Here is a 12,364-nt window from a genome sequence, read left to right on the forward strand (position 1 = left end):
ACTTTTCCGGACATGTCCTTTTTCAAGTTATGATATCTCAGCCCTTATCACTTCCGCAATAAATTTCATTCAGTTTATTTTTCTATTAAAACTAAAAACGCACTTTGGAGAATTTGTTTCGGGTAAATATTTTGTGTGTGAAATGCGAAAGGATGTTAGCAACTGCAAATATGATTATAAACAGCCAAACAGCCAAGAAGAGGACACACACGTCTCTTTAGTGTTGCAAACTGTTAGAGGCACTGCTAACATAAATCAAAAATGGCTTTACTACGCTTCTCTTAAATTCTAAGCGCAATAATATGCGAATTACAAAAGGACCTAATATGAATTCAGTTTTCCATTTCAGTTAGATTTTGGTTTCGGTTTTACAATCCTCCAGTAGTCCCACTGCAATCTAGGAACGCACAGCACATCATACCCGTACGTGCCTCACATGCATGCAAATGTGACTACATTAGCATTTTCATCAGCCACCGCAGGCGGTGCGGTGTGTAGTGATGTGCTGAGGGTAAGTAAACGCATTTTTTGCTATTGTGAAAAACAGAAAACAAAATCATTTTTTATCTTTTATATTTCAGAACAATTTTTTTGTGGTTCCTAATAAAAATACTTGAGTTTCTTATGTTTGCGTGTAAAGTTTTCCAGTTTAACCTTTGACTTTGCACATTTTTTAAGAAACAAAGCATGTAGTATGTACAAGTGAAGAGTATGAGGCAAAAGTTTTCTAAAAATCCAAATCGTTTGTCATTCTTTAAACTCCTTTTGACAGTTATTACATGCATGGAGTGCACCCAAATGATGATATCAGCTGTCATATAAGCATCGAGTAGATTAAATTAAATGGTACCTTCAACAGATCGGAAAATGTATTACAAAAAATGTATTATGAGTACACGTTTGTATGAACAGTTTATTTATTTATTCTATAAAACCAAAGTGTGAGCGGTAGAACTTCAAGAATTTGTAACAATTAAAAAGACCATACTTAAATATCAAAGAAATGTGTAAACTATCAGGATTTCTAATTACATTTAAACAATTTTTATATGCTTACGATACCGCTTACCATAACTAGTGATTGTTAGGTACGCTGTGCATATTGGCTAGACAAACTGAGTATTATTCTGCTGGATACCCGAGCGTGCCAAAATCCAAAGTAACGCTACCGTTATTATATTAGATATGACAGAATACCATCTCTACCGGAAAGGGAGTGAAACGTCTACTCACATTATTTCTGACTGCCTAGCTTCAATCTGGGTGAAGAAGAGAATACTGAAACGGAAACTTTATTATATCCCTGAGTGAGATATTCTTGCTTTCATTTATAAGACTGAGTGTCTTCTGTTCAGTAGCTATCCGTTATTAGCATAAAAGAGTCTAATTCTATATTGGATATTTTTTATTGGAAACCGAATATATTATATTAATATAATCAAACATTTATTTAATTTTCAATTTTAAAAATCCTTTTTCATAATATTTTTCAGATGTAATTTTATAATATTATTTTTTCTTTTTTTATACTTTTCTGTTCAGTAAAACTATTTTTGACTTCTATGGTTTAAATTAAAAACAAAAGGATAAGCAAATATTTTCTATTTAATTTCATCTTTGTTTAAGGAATGCCAGGAATGTAAACCTGCTGGCGGAAGTTTTACATAAACAATACTCGTACAAAATATTCGGCAAACCTGCATATTTGGCTAAATTGTTGTTTTACTCGTGCCTTTATAAATGGCACAACCTTTTGACACAAAGTATTTCGACCGGGGTAGGAGCTGCTCAGGAGGAAGCTATCCCAAATAAATGACAAAATCTCAACAGCCGTACAAGTCTAAACTTTAAATAGAAACATCATCCAGCAAACATAAGAATTAACAAGACAAGCCTTCGGTCAGCTGTGCTGCGGGACATGAATAACGGAAACGGAAACAGACTGCAGGCGTATGACAATGCTCGGACATTGTATCATCCTGTTGTACATATATTTTGCAATTTCGAAAGGGTTTTGGTGCAGGCGTAAAAGCGATTAATTGAATTGAATAATTACACACAACAAATGTGGCAGCAGAAACATCAACAACAGTTGCTGTTGCTATCCGGAAAATGTTGTTGGTTCCATGTGCTACATAAAACATTTTCCTAATGCTTTGGCTTTATTGTTGTTACTATTGTTGCACTTGTTGTAGTTGTGTTAAACGGCTAATTTGTTTTGTGTCACTTGGCTTACGTACGCACAGCTTCTCCTTTGGTATGTCCTCAAATCTGCAATCTGCAACCTTGGGTTAGTGTTGCTGTTAGTTACAGCTGACGCCACAGTACAACAAGTACAACAACAAACACGCCAAAATTGTCTCTAATTTAATTGTAAAATTTATCTTTTGCCACATCCTGATCAGTGAGCAGCCAAAAAAGGATTAAGGAGTATAGTGGTACAGGCTCTAGATAAATAAAATTTGACCAAATGTAAAAACTGCCAAGGACATTTGTCATCGTTAACTTATAAATGTACCTAATTTATCTTGCTTGAAGTACGTATCTACGTACATACAGTGGGTTGAATTTAATATGTAAAAGGACATTAGTACAAACACCTGTGGCGCATATGTGTCACAAACACTCGAAAGTATTAATTACAATGTGGACGGACATCTATCAAAACCGTTTAGTCTTTAGAGATGGGTGTAAAAGCTATATGAGGAAACTAAGTATTAGTTATTATTGTTTAGTAATTGTTTAGAGTTATAATGGTTGCAATAGGATAAATATATATGTGTGTATAATTATAGATTATTGTTATTTATGGACATATTAATCGATTAATGCATTTCATTAAAAATCGTTGTATTTTCTAAGAGTCACAACATGAGTATAGTTATCAGTTTAGGAAAAGCATTGTTAATATTTCAGTTTGCTTAGCAACCTTCTAAGTTCATGCGAATTTGAAATCAAATTTATTTGCTGCAGTGTTTTAAGAACCAAATTACATTAATTATTCTGGTATAATGCCTTTTTATTCCAATATCTAATATAAGCTCTGAAGAAGGCAGCATATCCGCTTAGTGCCATTTTCGTAGCTCATTTCACTTGAACTTTTATTAATTCGATTTATATTGTACCCAGGAGAGCTTTTGTGCGGCTCCATGAATTTTCAAATTTAATGAATTTCACTGATTTAAGCGATTATTGGAGAACGTGAGTGGGAAGCGTCTGTATGCCACCTGCCATGTAAGTACCCAGCCGCAAGTCTCTTGCGTCTTTATTTCTTCATTAATTTAAGCGCGTTTCGTAGATTTCCGAAAGATTATTTGCTTTTCCTATTAAGACTGGAGCGACGTGTGCTTGAGGGTGCATTTAACCCTTTGCCAAATAGAATTTCTTAAAAGGAATATTATTAAAACAACCACCGAAATTATTATCTGTTCTCATATCTATTCTATTTGTTATTTATTCTATGTGTTACTCTATTTGTTCATCTATTTCGCGCTTCAATGCCAAATGATTGGATAAACTCCATGTAAATTTTATGTGGTATTAGCAACCTATTTCCCAATTAATTTTATTAATTTTTTAAAATTTTTTGTTCGCCTCTGCTGCCTTGGCATGCACTATTATTTAAAATAGGAGCTTGATGTTAGTTACAAGATAATGAGAATTTCCCATATTATAAGTACATTTTCATGCAAATATCCTCAGAAAGAGAATATTCAGATATTTAGTGGCACACAATAGGTGTGACTGTGTTTACTCCCACAACAAATTGTCTGTCCATATTTGCCAACATATTTCATTTATGCTGGTCCATAGAATGCCTCTGCTGGTGCTGGTGCTAGAGCTGATGGTGATTTGCTTAGTGCTGCTGCTGTTGTGGCATTCGATTTTGTATTTGTTAAGCAACATGTTGAGGCGTTTTAACATCTTTTTCGACACAAAGATGAAGACAAGACAAGACGACGATATGTTGACTAAAGTACTTCATGCCTGTCTTCATCAACGACTTGGTAGTTCTTGTTTAGACATGCTCTCAACTTTTGTTCGGTTGGAGCACTTGGTAAACGAATGTGGCTTTAATGCTCCCGTGCAAACATGGGAGTTGCAAAGTGACGTGTTTATTTGCTTTATTTGTATCTTAAATCAAGCTGGTTGCGTATTTGGTCCTTCAGTTGTGTAAGCCTGCGTGTGTGCTTTTGTATTTATTTAATCTGCTGTCTTAAATGCTTGTTATCATTTTTATTGTTCTTCTTGGAAGAATTTATGGCAAAATGATTGTCTTTTGACGGTGATAAATGGGTGTCTGTCAACTAACAGCTCTTTAATTTAGTATATTAAAAATAAAAATATGTGGAAGAAATACTATTGTACTATGAATATTAAATGTGCAATCTGGATAAAATGCAATTTAGTTTTCTTCCTTAAGATTATATAAAAGTTTAGCTTTATTTATTAGTTTTTCATTTATTTATTTTATTGGGTAGTTAAAATACTGGAAAATTTTAGTCTAAATAGAACCACGAAATTTAGAATTATATAACTATAACATTATCTTATGTAGCAAATTATCGTTACTGTTGACAACTATAACTTCAAAGTTGTGAAAGACTTTGTTCATTTGGAAATCAGGTTAACACAAATAATGATGTCAGTTCAGAGGTTCAGCGAAGAAATGTCCAAGTAGGCAATTGAGAAATAAAGCCTTCTCCTGACAAACAAAAATCACGATCTAGAAGTATCTTATCATGCCTGTCCTGCTGTATGGTGCAGCATAATAACCAACAGTAATGAGAAGACATTAAAAGCATTCGTAATAAAAATTCTGCAGAAGATATATGGTCCCATACTCGTTGGGAGCATGAAACTATTTAGATGGAACGATCAACTGTATGAGCTGTACTGCGAAAGTAACATATTTAAGCGCATAAAAACACAGCGGATTTGCTGGCTTGGTCATGTCGTGTGAATGGAAGAAAATGTTCCGATTAGAAAGGGGTTTGATTCGGTACCCTCAGCAGAAATCACTATATATAGTGAACGTCCGCATCTTCGGTGCAAGGACAAGGTAACCAACGATTTAAAGGCACTCGGTATGATCAACTGGCTACAGCAATCTATTGACGACGGAAACTACTGGATGCATGCGAGAATGATTGACGTCTATAATGACCACTTAAGTAAGAATGTAAGTAAACTATTGTATTTGGTAACTTTACTAAAACTAATCAATAAGTTGAATATATTAATCTAATGTTAGTAATATTGATAGAGCTTGTGTGGCTTTCAAGTTTCCAGTACAAATGGATGTAAGATCACCAAACATGATAAATAAAATGTGTTCTTTGAATAATTTCTAACATTATTCTGCAAGCTAATTTCAGTTTCTTTACCGCTAGAATTTGCAATAAATCAGAGATACTGTGTAAAATTAAACATTTGTCTGTAATTAACCTTTTATTATTAATAATAAATCAGTAAACCACAGTATATGCTTATAAACGGATACTCCACAAATTTAAATCGTGGAAGGGTGAAGGGTATTGGAATAGACTAATACTACTAAACGGTCGTAATGGAGAATTAAGTAAGTAATCTTCTTACCAGTATTAAATCTGAACTGATGTCTGCGTTTAGAACGAAGAAACAGTATTAAATTTTGCATGTATATATTTAAAATGTTTTGATATACTATAACACAAGGTAGATGTTTCAATAGCAACACATTACTATTTACTAAATAAAGTTCATAGATACACAATTTTGAAGAAGGGAGTTTGGCCATCACATGGGATGATGACATGATGACGGTGTGTGGTGGAAGAAAATGTGTGTAGGTAAGATAAGGGTAATCTGGATAATCAAAAACCACATATAGACTTATTGGTTTTTAGCGATACCAAAAGCTGCAAAACCTATACACACATTTGTAGTGGACATCATTTCGCAAATCTGAAGAACGCTTTAAGCTCTACCCTCTAAGTACTCAAATTGCGAAGCCTTCCACGAATTAAAATGGGTTTGTGAAAACACAGTACATTGGTATATGAAAAATTAACAAAAAATGATAGAGATAAATCAAGTTTCCGCTAAAAAGGTCGTACATTTTCCAAAATATCAATATCAAACTTGAATCATTATAATTTATAACTTTTTTATATTTTATATTTATAACTGAAAATATATATAACTTAAGGCATTTGGATTAAACGATTTTATGATATAGATTTTCTGATTAATTTTATATATATATATAGGTCTCTGTAATACTGTGTATCTCTCAGTAAATATTGAAAATTAATCTGACTCAAACCTCCATAATTAATATTGTATGTCTATATATTAGTTTATTACACTTTTGTTTATCAATAGTTACTTCAGTAGTTATAACTTCAAAATATATTCAAGTCATCAGTGATAATGTCTTCATTGTGATCAAACTTTTTTCCATTCATTCATTATTGAAGAATAGTGGAAGATGATCCATTCAAGTGTTGACTTAGATTGATTAAACCCCCTATTAGAGTAATTGAACTATTTTTTTAGTTGACTGCTAGGATCGGGTACGTAATATGATTGCAGTACATTAAAAAACCGCAAATACTGTTGGCCTTTACGTAATTACTGTAGCATTTAATATTGTAATAGATGTTCCCACAGAGATCATCAGATTGCTTTCTTGTGGTACAAAAATTTTTATAAATATAATATTTTTACAATTTCTTAAAAAAAAGTACTCATCATTATTATAAACCGAATTGTTATGGTAAAAATAGTGAATAATAAAATGTAGTTAATTAGATAGAGGAGTATCTCATGGATATACTGTGCAAATTTCAGTAAAATTTTTTTTAAAACATATTTTCTTTTTAAACATAAAATTTAATTATATGAAAAAAATACATTTTTGTAAACAAGTAATTTCTAGTAATCAATATTTAAATAGAAACTTATAAAATAAAAATCCATTTAATCCTAAGCAATGCTTTTAAAAAATATTCTTAAAATAGTAAAATGAGACGTATGAGTAACAACATTTATTTTTATTTCATGTTATGTTTACAATAACAATGAAATCAAAAACCATTGAAAAAAAATTAATATTTTATTTTTCCCAAAATAGCTCTTTAACTCTTTAACTAACAGCTCTTTAATTTAGTATATTAAAAATAAAAATATGTGGAAGAAATACTATTGTACTATGAATATTAAATGTGCAATCTGGATAAAATGCAATTTAGTCTTCTTCCTTAAGATTATATAAAAGTTTAGCTTTATTTATTAGTTTTTCATTTATTTATTTTATTGGGTAGTTAAAATACTGGAAAATTTTAGTCTAAATAGAACCACGAAATTTAGAATTATATAACTATAACATTATCTTATGTAGCAAATTATCGTTACTGTTGACAACTATAACTTCAAAGTTGTGAAAGACTTTGTTCATTTGGAAATCAGGTTAACACAAATAATGATGTCAGTTCAGAGGTTCAGCGAAGAAATGTCCAAGTAGGCAATTGAGAAATAAAGCCTTCTCCTGACAAACAAAAATCACGATCTAGAAGTATCTTATCATGCCTGTCCTGCTGTATGGTGCAGCATAATAACCAACAGTAATGAGAAGACATTAAAAGCATTCGTAATAAAAATTCTGCAGAAGATATATGGTCCCATACTCGTTGGGAGCATGAAACTATTTAGATGGAACGATCAACTGTATGAGCTGTACTGCGAAAGTAACATATTTAAGCGCATAAAAACACAGCGGATTTGCTGGCTTGGTCATGTCGTGTGAATGGAAGAAAATGTTCCGATTAGAAAGGGGTTTGATTCGGTACCCTCAGCAGAAATCACTATATATAGTGAACGTCCGCATCTTCGGTGCAAGGACAAGGTAACCAACGATTTAAAGGCACTCGGTATGATCAACTGGCTACAGCAATCTATTGACGACGGAAACTACTGGATGCATGCGAGAATGATTGACGTCTATAATGACCACTTAAGTAAGAATGTAAGTAAACTATTGTATTTGGTAACTTTACTAAAACTAATCAATAAGTTGAATATATTAATCTAATGTTAGTAATATTGATAGAGCTTGTGTGGCTTTCAAGTTTCCAGTACAAATGGATGTAAGATCACCAAACATGATAAATAAAATGTGTTCTTTGAATAATTTCTAACATTATTCTGCAAGCTAATTTCAGTTTCTTTACCGCTAGAATTTGCAATAAATCAGAGATACTGTGTAAAATTAAACATTTGTCTGTAATTAACCTTTTATTATTAATAATAAATCAGTAAACCACAGTATATGCTTATAAACGGATACTCCACAAATTTAAATCGTGGAAGGGTGAAGGGTATTGGAATAGACTAATACTACTAAACGGTCGTAATGGAGAATTAAGTAAGTAATCTTCTTACCAGTATTAAATCTGAACTGATGTCTGCGTTTAGAACGAAGAAACAGTATTAAATTTTGCATGTATATATTTAAAATGTTTTGATATACTATAACACAAGGTAGATGTTTCAATAGCAACACATTACTATTTACTAAATAAAGTTCATAGATACACAATTTTGAAGAAGGGAGTTTGGCCATCACATGGGATGATGACATGATGACGGTGTGTGGTGGAAGAAAATGTGTGTAGGTAAGATAAGGGTAATCTGGATAATCAAAAACCACATATAGACTTATTGGTTTTTAGCGATACCAAAAGCTGCAAAACCTATACATACATTTGTAGTGGACATCATTTCGCAAATCTGAAGAACGCTTTAAGCTCTACCCTCTAAGTACTCAAATTGCGAAGCCTTCCACGAATTAAAACGGGTTTGTGAAAACACAGTACATTGGTATATGAAAAATTAACAAAAAATGATAGAGATAAATCAAGTTTCCGCTAAAAAGGTCGTACATTTTCCAAAATATCAATATCAAACTTGAATCATTATAATTTATAACTTTTTTATATTTTATATTTATAACTGAAAATATATATAACTTAAGGCATTTGGATTAAACGATTTTATGATATAGATTTTCTGATTAATTTTATATATATATATAGGTCTCTGTAATACTGTGTATCTCTCAGTAAATATTGAAAATTAATCTGACTCAAACCTCCATAATTAATATTGTATGTCTATATATTAGTTTATTACACTTTTGTTTATCAATAGTTACTTCAGTAGTTATAACTTCAAAATATATTCAAGTCATCAGTGATAATGTCTTCATTGTGATCAAACTTTTTTCCATTCATTCATTATTGAAGAATAGTGGAAGATGATCCATTCAAGTGTTGACTTAGATTGATTAAACCCCCTATTAGAGTAATTGAACTATTTTTTTAGTTGACTGCTAGGATCGGGTACGTAATATGATTGCAGTACATTAAAAAACCGCAAATACTGTTGGCCTTTACGTAATTACTGTAGCATTTAATATTGTAATAGATGTTCCCACAGAGATCATCAGATTGCTTTCTTGTGGTACAAAAATTTTTATAAATATAATATTTTTACAATTTCTTAAAAAAAAGTACTCATCATTATTATAAACCGAATTGTTATGGTAAAAATAGTGAATAATAAAATGTAGTTAATTAGATAGAGGAGTATCTCATGGATATACTGAGCAAATTTCAGTAAAATTTTTTTTAAAACATATTTTCTTTTTAAACATAAAATTTAATTATATGAAAAAAATACATTTTTGTAAACAAGTAATTTCTAGTAATCAATATTTAAATAGAAACTTATAAAATAAAAATCCATTTAATCCTAAGCAATGCTTTTAAAAAATATTCTTAAAATAGTAAAATGAGACGTATGAGTAACAACATTTATTTTTATTTCATGTTATGTTTACAATAACAATGAAATCAAAAACCATTGAAAAAAAATTAATATTTTATTTTTCCCAAAATAGTTTTAGAAACTTTTTTTAGTCCTTATAATAGTTATTTAATATATAAACCAGTAAATAATACTTTTATATAAGCAACTTTTTTGTGTTTTTCAATGCGCAAAACTTTCTTATGTACTGCATGAAAATGAATGAGCGAAAGCTCCTCCCCTGAAGCTTTTAGGTACTTACAAACAACAACAAGACTCGTTAGAGGCGTTTTCATTATGCGGATGTTATATATATAAGCTCCACCTTCAATACATTAAATACTATCTGTTAATAAAGTACATATAATAATAAATTTCTAATAAAATTGTAAAAAATGGAAAATATAGAATCTGTGATGTTAACGGCTATATAAGTGCGAAGATAAAGTTGTGTCATAATTTTTTTGCCTATCATCTGATTAAGCCTTATTCCTGTGTATTGAATATGTGTGAGGATGACATGAGAGAGGTTAATATTAAAATCTACTGCTTTAAAAAAGAAGTTTGTTTAATATTTTAAATAGAAAAGTTTACTAATACATTTAGTTCTGTTCGATACATCAGAAATTGAAAGCAATTGGTTCTTTCTTAATGTAACTAATATATATGTTTGTAAATATTAATTAATAATTAATATTGTATTTATAAATCGTTACTGTCTTATTTTAAAAGTGTTTAATTATATTTATTAAGCTTGCAAAAGATTAGGCACTTTTATCGAATTATTTAGTTGATTGAATTATAAATTTTATTGACGCTGATAACATTATCAAAATTTTTAAAAATAATGTTTCTCATATGGTAAATAACAATTTAATAATTTCTGCTTTCGCATTTATATAGAGCCCTGTCTCTGTATTGAAATCGAAGAGAAATCATAAAGAATCAATTTATAAAAAAGTACTTAAATAGCAAATTCGAACTCAATTTTATACAAGAAAATTATATAAATGAAACGTATGTTTTACCTATTATAAGAAGTACAATATTTAAATTTCTTAAACTTAATGAAAAATATTTCTTAATCCTTTCAAAAGTATTGACTAAGGTAAAGCCAACCACAAATACACTCACATTCCATGAATTCTTTGTATTCCAAATAGCTAAATAAAAAAAAACATTTTACTGATTGTATTTGCAAAGTTGGAAACTTTTTAATTAGTACGTAAATAAAATCGGTAAATTTCATTATTCATAGACAATGAAAGAACAATTCAAATAAATAAGAAGTGAAGTGCTTGTGCCCATGCAAAATTTTAATGCCTAATTGTAATTTGGTTAAAGAGTATCACAGTGGGCAATATTTAAGATAAAACTCTCAAAATCATTATTAAGCGTCATTAAATTCTAATTATATTATTTAATAAAATTCTAATTTTAGTTACAATCCGAAGGAGATGTAGAAATTTTGGTGTAAAAAATTAACCGATTAAATTAAACTAAATTAAATTAAATTAAATTTTTAATTTTTGCGAATCTCTGAAATTATTATTATTGTTACACCCCTTACACTCCGAATCCCTGAAAACCCACCAAAAATATAATACTCATTTGGAGATTAACTATATGAACGATTAACTATATCAACTGATATTGCTGATAAAATTTTAGATTTGAAAGAAATGTTTCTTAACTATTTGACAGCAAATAATTCCACAGTGCCAACAATTGATATCTAAAAGAAAAAGAAATAAGATATTATTGTTTATTTTATTTTCGAATTAACGTCATCATTTCCTCTCCTCAGTCTCATTGCTTGACTCCTTTAAATGCTTTCCTTAACGTTTTCCGCACTTTTCCACTTCATTCATAATTAAGTTGTCTAATTTGTTTTTCTTTCTGTCGTTGTTTTTTAATTTTATTTTTGCTTGGCCTTTGTTTCGTACAACAAACGCCGAAAAGGATAAACAAACGTTTTAATGATTGTTATTCCTTTCAAGCTCACTTCATATTTTTTTGTCTTAGTGAACGTTATCCTTTGTGCGGAAATAAAAAGTATTCGAATCCTTAAAGTGGTTGTAGCTGAAGTGTAGTATTTGCACTCCCTTCAGGGTTGGGTATGCAACAAATTTATTTGCTGTCATTCACTTTGTGGGAAAATTAGCAAATAACAGTAACAAGGACGAAAATAAAACAAAAGAAGTCACAAACCGAACGGGAAAGATACAAAAATTATTTTCGAAATCTGGAAAAAAGTCATCTCGAAAGTTGATTAAGGAAACGCGGTATTGAGAAAAGTAAATCGAAGTTTAATAAATAATTTTGTTTATCTTTTATTTGCTCAATTACATTTAAAAGAATTTTGTATCCTGAAGAAAAATACAATAGATCACAAATTCAGAAATATAATAAAATTTTAAAAACATTTATGACCTTTAATTACCCTTTACAATTTTTCTCTACAAAGATAATTGTTACATAATATTCATTATAATTTATTATTATTATTAATATT

The sequence above is a fragment of the Teleopsis dalmanni genome, chromosome 1 (genome assembly GCF_002237135.1).
Source record: "Teleopsis dalmanni isolate 2A chromosome 1, ASM223713v2, whole genome shotgun sequence".
NCBI lineage: Eukaryota > Metazoa > Arthropoda > Insecta > Diptera > Diopsidae > Teleopsis > Teleopsis dalmanni.